This window comes from Mesoplodon bidens, assembly GCF_964165515.1.
Source record: "Mesoplodon bidens genome assembly, chromosome: X".
In the NCBI taxonomy this organism is placed as follows: domain Eukaryota; kingdom Metazoa; phylum Chordata; class Mammalia; order Artiodactyla; family Ziphiidae; genus Mesoplodon; species Mesoplodon bidens.
Genome location: NC_138163.1, coordinates 123,494,654 through 123,515,151, shown reverse-complemented (window position 1 = coordinate 123,515,151; position 20,498 = coordinate 123,494,654).

Here is a 20,498-nt window from a genome sequence, read left to right as displayed (position 1 = left end):
ATATTTACCATATAAGATACTAAAACAGATATTTAAAATTATCAATTCATTTAAGATAACATTAATAAGCCATTACATGTTAACATAAATAACATTTAAAAAAATAACTTTTCCAAGACAAAAGACATTTAGTGAGAAAGTAGCATTGTTTTTTTTTCTGATGTAATCTTTTTTTTAGCTTGTAGTTGATTTACAGTGTTGTGTTAGTTTCAGGTGTACAGCAAAGTGATCCAGTTATACATACATATATATATATATATATATATTCTTTTTCAGATTCTTTTCCATTATAGGTTATTACAAGATATTGAATTTAGTTCCCTGTGCTATACAGTAGGTCCTTGCTGTTTATCTATTTTATATACAGTAGTGTGTATATGTTAACCCCAAATTCCTAATTTATCGCCCTCCCCAGTAGCACTGTTTTCACATTTTTGCAAATCTTTTAATGTCTGGCTTAACAGAAGATTCATGGATTATCTTATCTGCTTCTGTGATATCACACATCTTGTAGCTTTTGGAAAACTCCACTCTACATTTGAAAGGAATGAAAATGAAAAAGATAATGTCTTAGTATTACTATGAAAATAGTTTTGACCTCGCAGACCCCCTGAAAGGGTCTTGGGGACCTTCAGGGATCTCTGGGCTCTACTTTGAGAACGGCCGACACAGATGAACTTATTTTTATTTTTATTTATTTTTATTTTTTTTTGCTGTACGTGGGCCTCTCACTGTTGTGGCCTCTCCCGTTGCGGAGCACAGGCTCCGGACGCGCAGACTCAGCGGCCATGGCTCCCGGGCCCAGCCGCTCCGCGGCATGTGGGATCTTCCTGGACCTGGGCACGAACCCGTTTCCCCCGCACCGGCAGGCGGGCTCTCAACCACTCTGCCACCAGGGAAGCCCTGAACTTATTTTTAAAGTGAACTCAGGCCGTTAAAAGTCACAGAGGAACTAAAGGATGACACTAAAGGCAAAATCAAATTCTGTATAATTAAGGATGAAATGATTTTTTTCTTTCTAGGTGACTTTGAGAAATAAGATTTTGAATAAATCAAGGATAGAGAAAGCCACTATACCAGCACTGTCCAACAGAACTTTCTGCAGTGATAGAAATGTTTATATCTGTGCTGTCAAATACTGCAGCCACTAGGCACAAGCGGCTATTGAGCGCTTGAAATGTGGCTGGTGGAATTGAAAATGGAATTTTTAATTTTACTGTTCAATTCATTTAAATTTAATCTGAAATAGCCACATGTGGCTAATGGCTACCATACTAGATGGCACAGTCCTAGACAGAGGAACTGCCTGGAGGAAGCCACTCCATCAAAGGCATGAGAAACCTTCCCATTGTAAAGAGACATCATTTCCTTTTGGAAGAGACATCACATGTCAAAAGAAGCCTCCACTCCCAAATGACCTTTAAGGACACGGCTGATGACATGAAAATGAGGCTACAGTTGGCTTTTCTGGGTGGCTGCCACCACTCTCCTTTTTACAAAGGAGTTCATGATTCTTAGAACCTCAGGGTAACTTCTCATTGACTAATACTGTACAACAGCATCACTTCCCAGGGTGCACTGTTCTGCCATAATCCCAAATAACAATGTCACTTGAGATGATTTGAGTCTGTCAGGGATGCCAGGATCAGGGCATCCCCAGAGGGTGGCTGTTCCCACTCTGAAGGTGGCGGTCCTGGTCAGGGTTGGGATTAGGTATTCCTCTTGCCTCGCCCTAGTCCTGTCGTTGGTCTTGGTGAGATGTGTAAGGGAGATAAATAGGTGGTACACATGATAACCCCGGTACATTGTCTCAAACACACTAGCGCCTCAGTAAGCGTTAGCTTCATTGTTTCTTGGGGATGAGGAGCCTGGAAAGCAGGAGGTGGAGCCAGAGTTGGTGAACTAACTGCTGCTGAAGTTCTTGGGCTGTGACAGGCCCAAACCTGGGGTCCTCATCCTGGATCCCAGGCTGGGATGCTCCCAGGACAAGGGGTTGTGTGTCACTCTAAGGCACATGCCTGCGAGCGGGGCCTCAGGTTCCTTATCTCTAAAATGTAAGGTTCGGAGATCAGTGACCTACCCCCACCCAGTTCTGAGAGCTGTTCCTTTGCACACAGTGCCACCACCCCACGAAAACTATTGAACTTGATGATCTGTATACGTTTTTCTAGAAAAGAATAGTTAGCACACGGATTGCTGGCAAGGAACTGCAGCAGTGCTTCTGCTGTTTGAACGCATGTCAAGCCCTCCCTGTGGCACTTGCAGACAATTAAAGTGAGATAATTACCTTGAGGTTTTAATCAGGGTAGCCAATAAAGGTAATTCGCAATAGGTCCCACCCTTTTTTGTCTATGTAATAATTACCCTTAATCTAGGTCTTGATAAAATAAGAAGCTGCCCTGGAATGTCAGCCATGAGCATGGAGAGGAAGTACCTTGGAGAAGATTCAAAGGGAGATAAGAGGGTCCTGAGATTGGCTATATAGGAAAAGGAGAGGCAAGAGGCAAAGATATTGTAGGGCAGTGGTTCTCAAAATGTGGTTTCTGGACCAGCAGCAAAGCATCACCTGGGAACTTGCTAGAAATTTCCTGCCCTTACTGAATCAGAAACTCTGGGGCTGGGACCCAGTCGTTTGTTTTGAGAAGCTCTCCATGGGACTCTGATGAACACTGAAGGTGGAGAATCCCCAGTGCAGGGGATGCTGCTGGTGCCCCACCTCCACCCCCTTCCCAGGCTGTGCACCTACCTGCCAGCTGCCAGGAATATTGGTTGCTGGCTGCTCCCAGCTGGCCCCATCTCCGTCTCTGGAGACTTGCCTTTGGCCAAACAGGAGCCCCATGGCCTGAGAGGTTACAGCCCCCTGCCCCTGACCTCAAGGCCCAGAGTGTGATATTGAGGTACGAAAGGTGGCCCTTTAGTCTCGAGGAGTGACAATGTGTGGTGCAATTTATGCTCTGGACTTTACCTGAGACCTCATCCTTGCCTGGCTCTTTCCCCACCTTCTTTGGCCTCCCCTTCTCCAAAACAGGCTTTTCAGATAGCAGTCCTTCACTCTATCATGAGCATCTGAATCCCTGTCTCAGGCTCTGCTTCCAGGCAAAGCAGGTGGGAGACTGGAAAAAGGGCTCCGAAGATGGAAATGAATATGTAGAGAATACATGACTTAGAATCACTCAATCTGACCTTGAATTTAAAAAAAATATTTTTTCAATGAGTAATACATTTACACGCTTCAAAAATCGAAAAGTATAAAATATGTGGTGAAAGGTCTCTCTCCTAACCCATTTCCTGTCTGCCCATTCACCTCCTTTCAAAGGTCACCACAACTGTTAATTGCTTCTGAATGATTCCAGGGATTTAAAAAGTGCATATACGAGTAAATACAGATTTCTATTGTCTTCCTCATTCCTTTTACACAAAGGATAAACTTCTATACTCAGTGCCTGTATCTTGCTATCTTAAAGGCTGAGGATTGTATTGTGGGAGAATCTCCCCTTTACAAAAACCTGATGTCTGGAATGACACATTAAAAAAGCACATAGGGCCTCCCTGGTGGCGCAGTGGTTGAGAGTCCGCCTGCCGATGCAGGGGATACGGGTTCGTGCCCCGGTCTGGGAGGATCCCATATGCCGCGGAGCGGCTGGGCCCGTGAGCCATGGCCGCTGGGCCTGCGCATCCGGAGCCTGTGCTCCGCAACGGGAGAGGCCACAACAGTGAGAGGCCCGCATACCGCAAAAAGAAAAAAAAAAAAAAAAAAAAAAAAAAAAGCACATAAATTAGGAGGGGATGGCCTTCTTTTAAAAATGCTTCATTTAATAAGAGGTTTGTCAGAGTTCTCCTTTAGATAGAGAATTGTTAGGTCTCAAAAATATGATTTAATCTAATAAAACTTAAGTTACCTTTATCTTTGCAGGAACACATCTAAGTGTTTTATATAAAGCAAGCCACTCCTGTATTGTTTTGTATTTATCACACACTATTGGAATTCGTAAGGACCATTTAAACATTAATCCTACTGCGCTGAAATTCTGTCATAGTGAATGGGTGTTGGTTAGGGTTTGGCGATCCTATCGTTGAATAAACATTTTTTGCCAAAATGGTACTTATTTTTTATGAAATTCAATCTGGAATGATCCTTGGGGATCTTGAAAGATGTAGTTCACTTTTTAGAACCTGGCTTTGGAAAATATTTTGGCTTGTCATTCTAGATATTCGGTTTTTAATCTGAACAATCTTTTCAACTCTTTTTACCAGTTTTTCTCTTTCATTTGTTATAATCCTATAACTAAAAGAATAATTAAGGTTTTCTCCCAGAAGGAAGGAGGTGTTCTAAACATTTTAAAAATCGATTTCTTAGAAACAAAAAAAATTTGTTTTTCTAATTGCTGAAGAAAGCCTAATTTAGAGCTATTCTTGTGATATTCTGAGTAGTTTTCTGAGCGTTTTCCCCCTTTTTTGACATATCAGATTGATATGGCATAAATTACAATTTCAGGTTCAAAATTTGTCATCCAAGTTCACTTAAAGTAACACTTTACTGTTAATTTCCACCAGTGTTACACCTAAACAGATTGCAAATATAGAGCAGTGTTACCAATACTGTTTCCACAGAGCAAGGAAGTTGTGAGATGTTAACTGAATGGAAGAATTTGGTCTTAATAACAGATTAGTGGGTCTTCACTATCTCAGTTATCTTGGAAATTGGGATTTAAAAATCCTCAGTCCTATATGTCACCCCTTGAAAGTGCAAAATAAAAATAGGAGTTGTTGCCGCTTTAGCATATGCAGGTGAACGTGAGTTCAGGTAAGAAAGGAATGTGTTACCTAAGGCGAGACAGAAGACTCTCATTACAGCGGGGAGATTTAACTGAAAGGGCACTTTCTAAATTTCCGGATGAGCCCGCAGAAGTGACAGACAGGGGAGAGCCACAGACTTTTCTCAACAGAATTTTGTGGCAAAACATGGAAAACAGGGAAAGCATTTCATGTTTTACCCATGTGCTCAGTTGTGCCAATATTGGCTGAATGTTGCATAACAACACAGTAGCTGTACTTACCGCAGCTGTCGTTTAAGGAATGTGGCAGATTTGCTTGACTTAAAAATTCTTCCAGCAAAAATTCCATTTTTACTTTAGGAATTTTCCTTAGGAATTGGGGCAAAGGCTCAGAGAAACGCAGAGTTGAATGCCCACTGCTCTTTACCTGTCCCATCCGTCTCCCCTGCTATTTGGGGAGGGCACAGCTGGGGCGGGATCCCAAGGGGCTGGACGGGGTGGGAGGTGGGGGAACTACGTGCTTCACCCAGGGTTGCAGTCTGTGAAGCTGGTGGGCAAACAGAATCAACTCTGTTGAAGTTGGGGAGGGAGGCGCTCACCCCCAAACAAGACGAAGTGCAGAAACAAGGCCATCTGCGTAATCAGGACCTAGGAAGCCAGTGGCGGGAAAGTGAGCCTGCAGGAATTGTGGAGCCCAAGTGCACTTTTTGTGCAGTTTCCTTGCAGGCTCTCCTGAGCAGCGCGTGCCTCTAACTCTCCCTTCTCTCCCTTTCTTCAGAGCTCCCTTTCACCAGTTGACCTGGTGTGGAACTCTGAAAATCTAAGAGCTCACCCATCTGGAATGTTAAGTGGCAGCATCTAGATAAGAGGGTTTGGGTTACAGGAGAGAAACGAGGCTGCTTTTTCCTTTTTTTTTAACCTTCGATCGACTTGGTTTATTAAAGAGTGTTGTAAATTATACATCACGTACATTTACCATTTTAACCATTTTTAAGTGCACAGTTCCGTGGCATGTACTACATTCACATTACTGTGCAACCATCCCCACCATCCATCTCCGGAACTTTTTCATCTTCGCAAACCAAAACCCTGTCCTCCCTTAAACCCTAACCCCCAACTCCCGCTGCCGCCAGCCCCTGGCAACCACCATTCTCCCTTCTGCCTCTAGGTGCCTCACCTAAGTAGCCTCATCATTTTGAGGAGCATAAAAATCCTGCACTTAGGGCTTCCCTGGTGGCGCAGTGGTTGAGAGTCCGCCTGCCGATGCAGGGGACACGGGTTCGTGCCCCTATCCCGGAAGATCCCACATGCCGCGCAGCGGCTGGGCCCGCGAGCCATGGCCGCGGAGCCTGTGTGTCCGGAGCCTGTGCTCCGCAACGGGAGAGGCCACAGCAGTGAGAGGCCCGCGTACAGCAAAAAAAAAAAAAAAAAAAAAAAAAAAAAATCCTGCACTTGGCTCTGTACTTGCTGGCTGAGGGGCTCGCATTTGAATGTAGACACCACTGATGGCGACAGACATCAGGACAGACGTGAGGCTGTCCAGTTGGGCAAACGCTGAGCGAGGACACACAGCACATCAACAACGTGCCTGCGTGCCCATGCGGACCCGGGCAAGGGCCAAGAGGAGGGTGCCATTTTAGACTGGAGCTTGGGATGGAGAGTCTCTGTATTTGTGACTCACTGGTAGAGGAAGTTGAATTTTAAAAGCTGTTTAATGAGGGAATGGTGAGGGCTGGGCAAACACGATTAGTCACCGAGCTCCCAGCCTAGGTTATTTATTCTCTGGAGAAGCCCAGCGTTTGTGAGTGGGATGGACTGCCGACTGGGAAGCTGAGTAAATTTGACCAAGAGGCCTAAACCGAGGGGGAAACTGGTCTCTTTATGAGCTCTATTGACACTGAATAGAAACGTGGGCTTAATTCCAGTTTGTTTCCTAGCAAAATAAATACACAAATATCAAGGGAACTTCCTTGTTTTCAGAAAGAGGAAAGAGTCGAAGTTATTATGAGTATAAAAGGCAAATGCAAAGGAGATGAGTGGTTTTGAGGATACGATAAAAATATCTTGGGAGGCAGTTCCACGTAAGTGTAAAAGGATACTCTGAAATCTTTCCTGGCTGCAAGGGCGAGGAGGAGTGAATTACATTCCCCAGAAAGGTTGTGTGTCCGATTATATTTGTGGATATGCTGGGCTTGGACACCGGACCAAGGCACAACATAAACCTTAGAAAAAACTCATTTGTTTTTGCTAAAATCACAACAAACTCATCTCTCTTAACATGCCAACATTATATTAAAGTCTAGAACCAAACACGCATGAAAATATTTATCGAGTGGATGAGTGAACAATACGTATACCTTAGAACTATAGAGTTCCCGGTTTAAAGAAATCCTATGCATTTTTTTTTTTTTTTTTTTTTTTTTTGCGGTACGCGGGCCTCTCACTGTTGTGGGCTCTCCCGCCGCGGAGCACAGGCTCCGGACGCGCAGGCTCAGCGGCCATGGCTCACGGGCCCAGCCGCTCCGCGGCACATGGGATCCTCCCGGACCGGGGCACGAACCCGTGTCCCCTGCATCGGCAGGCGGACCCTCAACCACTGCGCCACCAGGGAAGCCCTTAAGATACATTGACAAAGCCCCTATTCTTGACATTATGTAGCTCTCAGATCTCACTGCTGCGTTTACTTTCATTAAGGATCTTAAGACTATGAAGTGGACCCCTTCTATTAGGACCTAAATTGTTAAAACCAGCGTTTTGCCCTTCCAAGCAGAGACTAGTCTGTCTACGGGCAGTGTCTGTTATTACATATAATAAACCAAACATTTAAAAGTGAACTGAGAATTCAAGGTGGGTCCTTTCACACTTCCAGTTTCTTATAGCAGTTTTGAGAATTTGTTATCTACTTAACATTTTCATGTCCTGCTTCTAAAAAATAGCACATGCACATTGTAGAAAATTTAGGAAATAGAAATAGCTGTAACAAAAAATAAAAATCACTGGTAATCCACTATTAAGAGATAAATTCTGTTCTATTCTGATGTATTTTCTCTATAGTCTAATATATACTAAAAACAGAGATTACAGCTTTATATCTCCCTTTTTCATTTAACATTTCATCATGAGCATTTTTCTCAGCCATTAAAGATTTTTCAAACATGGTTATGATAATGGCTGCATCATTTAATCATGAGGCTGTAACATCCTTCATTTAACTATTCTGCTGGTGTCAGAGATTTAGGTTCTTTCAGGTTCTTGTTATCAGAAATGGCTCTTTGATGAGCATTTTTTCCCAATAATCTTTGACTTTTCCCTCAGGTCAGAATCCCTAGGATTGGGAATGTACAGTTTTTAAAATTCTTGAAATCTTGTGCTACATTCTTTTTCCTCAATCACACTCTCACCAGCAGAGTATAAGAGTGCCTGTTAGTATTACCCTCGAAACAGAGTAAGCACAGGAATTTGAAAACAAACTTTTCCACTTTGGCAGGTGTAAAATGATTATCTCAGGGTTGTTTGAATTTGCCTTTCTTTGATTGCTACTTAGGCTGAAAAGCTTCAATGTGTTAATTGGTTATTTGTGTTTCTCCTGAAAATTGCCTGTTCATGGCCTTTGCCCACTTTTTTTTGTATTTGTTTGTCTGCCTTTTTTATGCTTGATAAGAGTTTTTATTGACCCTAAAAATAAAGTTCTTTGTCACCAGGAGTAACCAATAGAAAACTCAATAGGAAAACAGAAGTTCATAACACTAGTACAAATTATAAAGTTCTTGGGAGGATTCTATGGAGAAAAATTTTAAACTTTATTGAAGGGGGACTTCCCTGGTGGTGCAGTGGTTAAGAATCCGCTTACCAATGCAGGGGACACGGGTTCGAGACCTGGTCTGGGAAGATCCCACATGCCGCGGAGCAACTAAGCCTGTGCGCCACAACTACTGAGCCTGCGCTCTGGAGCCCGTGAGCCACAACTAATGAGCCCACATGCCACAATTACTGAGCCCACGCGCCACAACTACTGAGCCCGCGTGCTTAGAAACCATGCTCCACAACAAGAGAAACCACCGCAATGAGAAGCCCGCAAACCACAATGAAGAGCAGCCCCTGCTCACCGCAACTAAAAAAATCCTGTGTGCAGCAACGAAGACCCAATGCAGCCAAAAATAAATAAAATAAAATAAATACATGTATTAAAAAACTTTATTGAAGGATCTGAATATATGGAAAGCTTGCTACATTTACACTTAGGAAGACTTAATACTCTGTAGATGTAAATTCTCCCTAGGTTAAGCTATATATTTAGTGTAATTAAAAGCAAAAACCTTTACAGGATTTTTTGGGGTGGGGGACTCAACAACAACTGATTCTAAATTTAATATGAAACAATGAAAGTGCACAAAATCTTAAATAATTTTGAAAAAGAACAAAAGATGGTAGTGGGGAGAAGGAAGAAACCCATCCTTGTAGATATCAAGACATAATTCAAAATTACGACAATTTGAATAGAATTGGCACAGGAATAGACAAACTAATCCATGAAACAGAATAGAGACCTTGCCCCAAAGAGCCACTGATATGTAAAATGGCTTGTTTCACAAATCAATTGGGAAAAAGACCAACTACATTCAATAAACAGTGTTGGGACAATTGGCTCTCCATATGGAGAAAAGTTAAAATTAGATCCCTAACACAGGGAGGGGGAAGGGTAAGCTGGGACAAAGGGAGAGAGTGGCATGGACATATATACACTACCAAATGTAAAATAGATAGCTAGTGGGAAGCAGCTGCAAAGCACAGGGAGATCAGCTCGGTGCTTTGTGACCACCTAGAGGGGTGGGATAGGGAGGGTGGGAGGGAGGGAGACGCAAGAGGGAAGAGATATGGGGACACATGTATATGTATAACTGATTCACCTTGTTATAAAGCAGAAACTAACACACCATTGTAAAGCAATTATACTCCAATAAAGATGTTAAAAAAAATTAGATCCCTACATCATGTCCCCAAGTAAATTCTGCTACACTAAAGTCCTAAAGGTTAAAACAACAGCAAAACAATGTTTCAAAAGAGAAGAAAATGTAAGAAGAAGATCTTGATGACCTAGTTCATGCAGTTATTATCTCTTACCTGGATACTGTGTTCCCTTCCAACAAATCTCTCTGGTTTCTCGCATGCCTCCCCCCCAACCTGTTCTCGGCACTGGAGAACACAGTAACTCTTCTAAATTGTGAGTAAGATAAGGTCTCTTTCTTGCCTCTCCACAGTGGCCCCCAGGAGGCCCCTGCCCTGCCCACCTCTCTCGCTTCATCTCCTACTACCTGCCCCTGCTCGCTGGACTCCAGCCCCACTGGCTTCCTTGCCAATTGCTCCTGCAACACTGCAAATGTCTGTGCCCTCTCAGGGCTTCTTCTCCACTTTTCCGTCTGGAAAGCTTCTGCCCCTGATACGTGCATTGCTTACCTCCCTCCTTCCTTCCAGGTCTCTGCTCGGAGTGGCATCCCCCCACCACCCTAGGTGAAGTAGCTCCCTTGTCCCTGTCTATCCACTTACACTTGTTTACTTTCCTTCACAGCACCTTCATTCCCCACAGTCAATTCTATATTTATGTAAACTCCACAAGGGCAGGCCTTGTCTGTCTTATTTATTGCTGTAAGTAACAGCAGAAGAAAGAACAACACAGACACTCAATAAACATTCATTCAGTGAATGAATGAGTGGATGATCTTGGGTTAGATTGCTTCATTCCTTTCTTCTTTCTCTCCCTCCCTCCATCTTCCCTCTGTCTCTCCCTTCGTCTCTCTTTCTTTCAACAAGACATAAAAAGCACAAAGCATAAGGGAAAAGATCAATAAATTTGTGCATCAAAATACAAAATGTCTGTTTGGCACATGATATCACAAAAATGTTAAAAGCCATATGATGGAACAACAGAAGACACTCAAAAATGATGAATACCCAGAATATACAAAGCAGTCTTACAAATCAATAAGGAAAAGACAAATAACACAATAGTAATGAACATAAAATATGGCTCGGCAATTCACCGAAGAGGAGACACTAAGGACCACCACCCCCAGGAATGAAAGAGCAGAGGGAGAAGGTTAGAATGTTTAAACCTTAGAGGCTTGGAGCAGGGGCCCCACGGGGCTTGGACTTGGACCTGTGAGGAGGTGGGGCTGACTGGCTGGTCCTGGTGTCCCTGAGCTCAAAGGAAGCATGAGGACCTTGTTCTGGGAGCCTTGGAAAAATTGCAGTCTGGAATCTACTACTACTCCTACTACTACTGGTGTGAATCACCACTGCTGGGGCAAAGAAGCATTACTAGATTAATGCTGACAGGCGCAGGAAGTAAACAGGAAGAAGCCTTCACTTTTCTTTCTTCCCCAGACTTCTAGTTTTCTTCTAGAATCCTCTATTGGCAGTCAATATAGGGAGCAGCTGGCAAAGGAGAAATGCGGTTTACAGAATCTCAGCCTCAGCATCACAAAGTGGTATACGGGAGACAGGGTTTGAAGCTGAGGGAAAAAATAGCTTAATAACTGACACTTCCCATTATTTGTGAGTCAGCTGGGGAGACAGGGTCTTGTCTCTGCAAGGGGGGTCAGATATACCCTCTCCTCAACCATGACAGCTAGAGCGTGACCCAGGACATTTGAATGGACTTTGAATCTTGAGAGAGTGATGCCAAGATTGAGGAAGAGTTGAAAAATAACTCAGGGTCGAAAGAGCCATATTGAGAGTCCAGAGGTGGGGATGTCTAGTGTGCAGGTGTGGTAGGACCAGTGGTGGCTCCAAATAAGACTGTTCTTGTGCCATAACTTGGCTGTGCTACCTACTGTCTAGTTGCCCTGTACTTGCCTGTCTTATGAGGCCATCTCCAGACTTTCCTTCTCTACTTTAATGACCCAATAACCAGTGTATCCTTTTTCTGCTTATTTGAATTCAAGTACTCAAACTAATAAAAAATACCATGCATGTAAATTTTAAACAAATGACCAGAAGCAAATACTAGAAAATATCAACAGCTATTAATTTGGGGTGATGGGGCTATAGGAGTTTGTTACATTTTTCTTTGTATTTTTGTAACTTTTTTTTTTTTTTTTTTTTTTCTTTTTGCGGTACGCGGGCCTCTCACTGCTGTGGCCTCTCCCGTTGCGGAGCACAGGCTCTGGATGCGCAGGCCCAGCGGCCATGGCTCACGGGCCCAGCCGCTCCGCGGCATGTGGGATCCTCCCAGACCGGGGCACGAACCCGCATCCCCTGCATCGGCAGGCGGACTCTCAACCACTGCGCCACCAGGGAGGCCCATATTTTTGTAACTTTTAAGTTCTCAAAAATAGAGAAAATTAAACAATCATGTGAAAATTACTTTAAAATGCATAAAAGACAGAAATCAGCCAAATATTCAATCATATATTTTCTTATATTTTTAAAAGATGCATTTAACTCTCAAATAGATCTGAAAATGAACTGGTAGATACAGGAAGTGCAGCCTATATCTGGAAATGTTTTCCCAAAGAGTCAATTATCCCAGTGGCTAATTTCCTGGTCCCATTTGCCAAGTAATACTAACTTGAGTTAGCTTCTGAAAGTCATTATACATTTTAGGGGTATTTTTATGGTGCTTTATTAATCTTTTGGTAATAGGTTTGCACAAGCTGTATTAGTACCAGCCAGAGCTACACACCGTTTTAAACCCTGAATTCCATACTCTCCTATTGCAGGTTGGGTTGCCCGGGAAGCAGGCCCCGAGGCAGAGTTTAGTGGGCAGGATGTTTACTATGGGTGCCCTGCGAGTCAACACCTGTGGAAGGGCGCAGGGGGGAAGCAGTAGTGGACAGAGGGGGAAGCTGACTTGCAAAGCAGGCCCGGCGACAGAACAGGCCAACCCCACAGGGAGCGGTGTGACTAAATGGCCCATCCAAGTTGTCCTGTATTGGGCCCAAATGGTCAGGCCTTTATACCCCTGCCAGCACTCCCAGCAGCGGGGGCGACCAGCCCTTCACAGAAGGGGGCTCTGTGTCCACCACACGCTCTAACATTCGAGGAGCACGTTCTCTGGGTCAGGCCTGTGCTGGGGCACATTCACATTTGTTATATCACACCATTCTCATAGCACTCTGAGGTACAGGTTGTGTTTTGCATTTTACACATGAGGAAACTTGACGTGTGTTTGTTTTTCCTGATGAAAACCCAGCATGGGGCAATATTTCACAGGTGGCCAACTGCTTGGAGCAGCCTGCCGGCTTCCAGAAAAGAAGAGAGCCAGCTCTTTATAGGGGAGGGACAGAAATTTGGACTTGCTGTTCTGCTTTGAACTTCCTCCTGTCCCCTAGGGTAAGGGTAATCACTCTCTCTCCTTGCTCTCATTCCCTTTCATTTCAGTTTCTCATTCTTACAAGATGTGTAAGTTAAAACAAGACTCGTGAGAGCTAGAAGGAATTCTCATTTCTCTTTTCCAGTTAAGGTTTTTTTGCAAGGGGGCGGTTCGTCTTGACCTAACAAGCACAACTGTACCAAAGAATGGATCTCTGCTCCTCTGACTTGCTGCCCCAGAATCGTTTCCCTGCCCTTCATTGAATTTCTCATTAGTCAGCAAGTGGATGGCCTAGCTGCTGGGAACACAGAGGTGACTCAATTCGTTATCTGATGATCTGGAAAGTTAACACCAGCAGGGTGATGCTTTAGTATCATCAAGGGAAGCAAATCGGTACCTATTATAACTTCAGAAGCTGTTTCTGCTAGGGAAGCGCAGACACAGCTTTCTCTGTGAGCAGTTTGACAGGGAGCCTGAAGATAAGCAGGTACCAGGAGAAAACCAGTGGGAATGAGGCAACCCCGTGGCAGAGTGGGAGAGAGGGGCCTGGGGTGACTCTGCGGACTGGCTCTCACGTCAACGTGTGAGGCCGAAAACAGCTCTCTGGGTCTTCACTTCTTTCTCTGTAAAGGTTCCTCAAAGCTCTGTGTTTCTACAGAGAGTCACTTGGAAACAGAGGCACAGCACTGGTAAAGAAACAAAATTTTAAAAAAATCATGTAAAAGCATAAAAGATGAACCAAAGGGATTGTATTAGATATTCCTATTCCTTTGCTTTTTAAAAATCCTATGAAACTGTTAAAACGGCCCAGTTCTTTTCTTATTAAGATTTGATGATCACGTGAACTGATGTGGGAAGAGAGGACTGCTCAGCATTTCAGAAAATGAAGATTCAGTCAATTTTCTTCTGGTCAGGGTTATAAAGCTGAGTCTTGAGGTGGCCATCTTTATACTTGGAAAGGTTTTAAAATGGACATTTTCACAATGAAAGGAGGATTCTGAAGAGCTTGGCACATAATAGAGAGAATGAAAAATTCCTGGATATAGCAGATTGTGGCTCACGTTGATGAAAAATACTTTGTTGGCCCAAATAAAATGATGAAAGAATAATAATTCAGATGAGCGGAGGCACCAGAGGTAGAATTAAATTTTTTTCTTTATACATTTATGTATTTATTTATTTTGGGCTGCGTTGGGTCTCTGTTGCTGAGTGCAGGCTTTCTCTAGTTGCGCCGCGCGGGCTTCTCATTGCGGTGGCTTCTCTTGTTGCCAGAGCATGGGCTCTAGGCACGCAGGCTTTAGTAGTTGTGGTTCACGGGCTCTAGAGCACAGGCTCAGTCATTGTGGTGCACGGGCTTAGTTGCTCCGTGGCATGTAGGATCTTCCCGGACCAAGGCTCAAACCCGTGTCCCCTGCATTGACAAGCAGATTCTTAACCACTGGTCCACCAGGGAAGTCCCAGAATTAATTTTTAAAATGCACAAAGATAAAGACTCAGTAAAGACTCTCTGCTACAACAACTTAGAGGAAATGAGGCCTCTACCTTTTATTTAGTAAAAGTGACGTCAATGAGTTCAAGGACATTAGCACAGCACCCTGCTTCAGACTCCAGCTCCCAGCTTACTAGCTTTGTGCGTCTGGGAAGTCTACTGAAACCTCTTTGAGCCTTAGTTTGTCCAGCTATAAAATGGAGAAAATATCAGTACCTATGCTTTGAGGATTAAAAACACCTGCACAGTGCCTGAAACAAAAGAGAAGCTCAAAAAGATTAGGAGAATATAAACCTGACATGAACGCCTTCGTTTTTATAGGCTACTCTGAAAATGGTAGCAATTACAGAACAGATAGAGAAGCAAACTGAGGACGTCTGACTCATGAAACTAAAGTCATCTACAAACTCAATTGTGGAGATTTTAGCACAGGGAAGAGAAGCCAAGAATTGAAATTCTATATTCTAGTCATTATGCCTTTTTACAGCAGAACTCCAAAGCTTCATTACTATTTCCTGTTGCTTTAAATATTGCACTAATTACTATGTCCTCTGAGAGTGAATTAACAAAATTCCGTCTAGACTCCTGAGTGTAGAAATCACCTTATTTTTATAAAGATTTTAAACGGTTCCATCGTGAGTAGATACACGTGCAGCAGGCTATGCATGTCATTGATTCTCTTATCTCAGAAAAAAGGTTAATCAAATGCCCTGTTTGAGAAAGAGATAGAAAACAGGCCCTACTGTTTGTGCTTCTTTAAAATGCTTTCCTGCCGTTATCAGTTGGTTGACTCAAAATGTGACCTTAGCCTCCTGTGGGCAGTGAACCACATCTTTTCTAACTCAAGAAACATATATATATATGTATGTGTGTATGTATATATGTGTATGCATGTATATATGTATATATTATATCTATAATGTATGTTATAGATAGTTTATATATATGTGTATATGTATATAATATATGTGTAATTGTCCCCCTTTTGACTCTATTCTATGCTGTACCTGTTCTGAATTACCCAGAATGGAATGTTTCTTTTGGCTCCTTCCCTTCTCCTTGTTGTTTCAGTAGTTTGTTGCGTGTAAATATGTATGTATGAGTAAAATACTGTGATAACACTTCGCCTCAAATGAATGCAGGGATGTAGCAACCTGACCTTTCAGGAACTTGGGCGAGAACTAATAAATAAGTAAAACGGGCCTCTGAGTGGCTAAACTAGATTGATCACTCAATCCGTGCACAAAAGCTGGTGCATTTTATTGTAGGAAACCCTCCTAGACCCTTATTCAGCACTTACTTATTTGTACTGAACACACAATTCTTATCCACACGATTATCTGCCCTCACTCCTACCCCCACAGTTCACAACAGATTAGAAGCAGCAAACTCGAATTGCTGCTTTGGGAAAGTACACTCCAGGGTAGGGGTGGGAGTGGAGTGGGGCTGGGGTGTGTGTCACTGCTGATGACTTATAGGAAGGGGGGGAGAAAGAAAAATTATAAAGCAGTCACACGGACTGAAAAAGGGCAGCAATCTGGGACCATTTAGTCTTGGGAAAAATTGACTCTGAGGGCATCAGTTTTACACAGAGGAGAACAATCGTTAGAATTCCTAATTCTTTTCAAATCCCAAATCAACAAAGAATGGTCAGGTTATGTTTAGAGGTAGAAAATGTGAGACAATAGGTAATAAGATTTCAAAAGATTTCAGTCTGAATTGATGAGAACATTTTAAACAGGTTTGCTGAGGCATAATTTACATACTGTTAAATTCATCCTGTTTAGCTGTGTATAGTGCTATGAATTCTAAGAAATGTATACAGTTGTGTAACTACTGTACGTAGCCCTTCAAGTCTGGCTTCTTTCACTTGGCATAATGCTTGAGATTCATCTATGGGAACTGATTAAAATTTTTAAAAATGTTTTGCACCTAAAACTAGAAGAACTTGCTTCTCACGTAAGATTTTCTGATAACTGAGATTTGCTCTACAGATAATATAAAAATAGCGAGTTCTCTTAAAATAAATCCACACTGTGGGAAAACAGGCAGCGGCATTTACCACTGGTGGGGAGAGTACATTTTCAAACTTTCTTACTCTTTCCTAAGTTCTTCCTTCTCTCCTCTACTCCTTGTCCAACGAACACACCAGAAAACCTGTGGCAAGTGCCCATGATATTGTATGGCACACAACAGGTGTTCAGTAAACAGTCATTCCTTTCCCTTTCCCCTTTCTATTCTCCCTTTATATCCCACTTTCTCTTTTTTCCTCACACCCTTTAATACTCTCCCTTCAAGCTGCTTTATAGGTCAGTTAAGGTGAGTAATTACGATAAGAGTTGCTTATTATTGCCCCAATTTCCTTGACTTCTAAGAGGTGCTGTACAAATGTTAATCTTTTTCCAAGCCTCTGGGACTTAGTCACCTGTTGAAAAGTTATCCAAAGAGAAACAGGGCTCACAGTTTTGGCCTTTCATACTGTATTTATTTACACATGTGTGTCAGGCCCATTTTAGGATGCCCGTGGAATTCACCCCTCTTTGAAATTGTCCTTGAGGAAGGGGAGGGCTTAGGCTGCCATGTTTGTACTGTGTAACCTTTGGCCTCAGCTGATTAGGCTGGGAGTGGACACCTGATTTGGGGCAACCAATCACAAGCTGGGCTGGTATCATCAGGTCATCAACTGAGACAAAAGAATCTAGAGAGAGACTCTGTAGTGCATGGAGTCTTGAATTGAAAAGTTATAAGACTTTTCTCTGGGGACATGCGAGGCCCCAGAATTAGTCTCTGTCCCCAGCATGCCAGTTGCTGCCTCTTAGTGGCCTGACAAGACTGTATGTCCTCCTTGGATGTCTGTCTGAGGGCTTGCCTGTTGTATTCTTACAGTTACCACTTTCCCTTATTCATGCAAAAGGGAATGGCTCCAGTTCACTGCAACCAAACCATGTCTATTAGGACAACTGCCTTGCAGTTAGGATATTTATGTTTTTGGTCTTCTGATGGAAATGTGCTTCTATATAATAGAATCTTCACGGAGTATTTCAAAATTGCAATGTAATCTGTATTCATTTCTTATTGCTGTTGTAACAAGTTACCGCAAATTTAGTGGCTTAAAGCAACATAAATTCATTTTCTTACAGTTCTAGAGATTAGACGTCAGACGTCCAGAGTCAGTTTCACTGGGCTAAATCAAGGTGTTGGCAGGATTGTATTCAGGCTTCAGGAGAGAACCTGTTTCCTTGCCTTTTCCACAACTTCTAGAGGTCGCCTGCATTCCTTGGCTGTGGGCCCCTTCCTCATATCACTCCCACCTCTAGCCTCTCTCTAACCTCTTGCTTCTCTCATCATATCTCCTACTGTCCCCCTTAACCTTCTTGCCTTTCTCTTATAAGGACCCTTGTAATTTTACTTAGGGTCCACTCAGATAATCCAGGATAATCTCACCATCTCAAAATCCTCAGCTTAATCACATCTGCAAAGTTCCTTTTGCCATATTAGATAACATTTACAGGTTCCAGGGATTAGGATGTGGCTATCTTTGTGGGCCATTATTCAGCCTACCACACTGAGGATTTTTTTTTAGTCTCATAAGGTCAGAGTATATCAGAAGGAAGATTGTATTACTGGAACGTGTGAAGCTGAGTGAAAGTGGAAGAGGAATTAACGGACAAGAGACACAGAGTCTTGTAGATTCTGAGTCCCGAAGGCCAGGAGTGGGGAAGTGGAAGTATGTCGTTGCAAAGTTCTTATACTATACATGAAGTGGTATAATACTTGAAGGTAGATGGTGATAAGTTAAAGACATTACTGTAAATCCTAAAACAAACACTAAAATAACAAAGCAAAGAGTTTTAGCTAATGAGCACACAAAAAAGGATAGAATGTAATCATAAGAAAACTCAATTCAAAAGAAGGCAGAAAAAGAGGAAGAAAGGATAAAGAACAGATGGGACAAATAGAAAACACATAGCAAGATGGTAGATTTACACCCAACTGTATCAACACTAAGATTAAACGTAAATGATCTAAATACCCCAATTGAAAGGGAGAGGTGATCAGATTAGATAAAAAAGCAAGACCAAACTATATCATGAAGAAGACATGTTAGTTATATTAATTTGATTTTTGATTATTTACTTGGTTATTTTCTTTTAAAAATAGTTAAGCATACTAAATATAACTTGAAGTGAACACCTTAGGTGTGTTCTGTATTGAAATTTTACTCATCAGGTGAAGTTTAGATGTATATTTATTACTGTAAGACTGTAAGATCTGTTAATTTTAACTACAAAAATGATTAAGAATTCTCAGACAGCTAAAATAAAGAAATAAATGTACAGAAAACAGGAATATTAAGAGAGTGCGTTAGCTTAGTAACTTTAGGGACTTCATTATATCCTTTTCGAGTCAACAGATGTTTATAAAAATGTAATAATAATGTAAGAAGAAATTCTAAAATCATACATAACAACATTCATGAGATATCATCCTCAGTCCCTACATAATGAAGAATATAAAGAGCATGAAGAGGAAATTATGTTTAAAAAATGAGCTACATGACCAAAATGTTCATAGCAGCCCTATTTACAGTAGCCCGGAGATGGAAACAACCTAAGTGTCCATCATCGGATGAATGGATAAAGAAGATGTGGCACATATATACAATGGAATATTACTCAGCCATAAAAAGAAACGAAATTGAGCTATTTGTAATGAGGTGGATGGACCTAGAGTCTGTCATACAGAGTGAAGTAAGTCAGAAAGAGAAAGACAAATACTGTATGCTGACACATATATATGGAATTTAAGAAAAAAAATGTCATGAAGAACATAGGGGTAAGACAGGAATAAAGACACAGACCTACTAAAGAATGGACTTGAGGATATGGGGAGGGGGAAGGGTAAGCTGTGACAAAGTGAAAGAGCGGCATGGACATATATACACTACCAAACGTAAGGTAGATAGCTAGTGGGAAGCAGCCGCATAGCACAGGGAGATCAGCTCGGTGCTTTGTGACCGCCTGGAGGGGTGGGATAGGGAGGGTGGGAGGGAGACGCAAAAGGGAGGGGATATGGGAACATATGTATATGTACAACTGATTTAATAAAAAATAATAATAATAAAAATAAAAATTTAAAAAAAAAATGAGCTACATGAAAATATCTCATTTTTCCACCCACCTCAGATGAAAGTGAGCATTTATTAAATACCCTAAATTATTGTTTCGATACTGTAACAGCAACTTTAAATTTTTGACTACTAAAAATTTTATAATGAAATTGCAATTTTAATTAAATTGTGGATAAAAGTTCTAATTTATTCTTGTATCTCAGAAGTTCATTCTGTGATGGTGAGATTTGGTTTCAGCCAAATGTCAATTTTAACAGTCAGTCATACGATATTCAGCCGAAACATGCATTCAGTGTGACTCTGTGTGTAGACATTCATATCCTGTTTTCTAAACTAAACATTATAATATCAACATGAAATGCCCTAAGTATCTAATATTCTTTTATAATATGATTTTAAATAACTGTATAAAATAGAATCATTAGACTATCATAATTAAATTATTCCCTTATTGTTGGCCATTCAGTTCTTTGCAAATTTCTGAGTGAATATAAATGTTCTGAATGTCTAGTATAATATATCTTTAACTTCATCTCTGAAACTTTTTCCTTCCCAGAAACCTAATTTCCACTCCTAACGTATAAGAGTGCCATTTTCCTAAAGCCTTGCCTACGCTATTATACGTTTTATAATTTCTGACAATTTGATAGGCAAAATTGGCATCTCATTATTAATTTAGTTTGCAGTCTCTTCGCTTACTTGGCCCAATTTCTTCTTTTGTGACATTCCTATTTATGTCCTTTCTCTGTGGTCCAACTGATGTTGGTATTTTTCATGTTTATTTACGAGTTC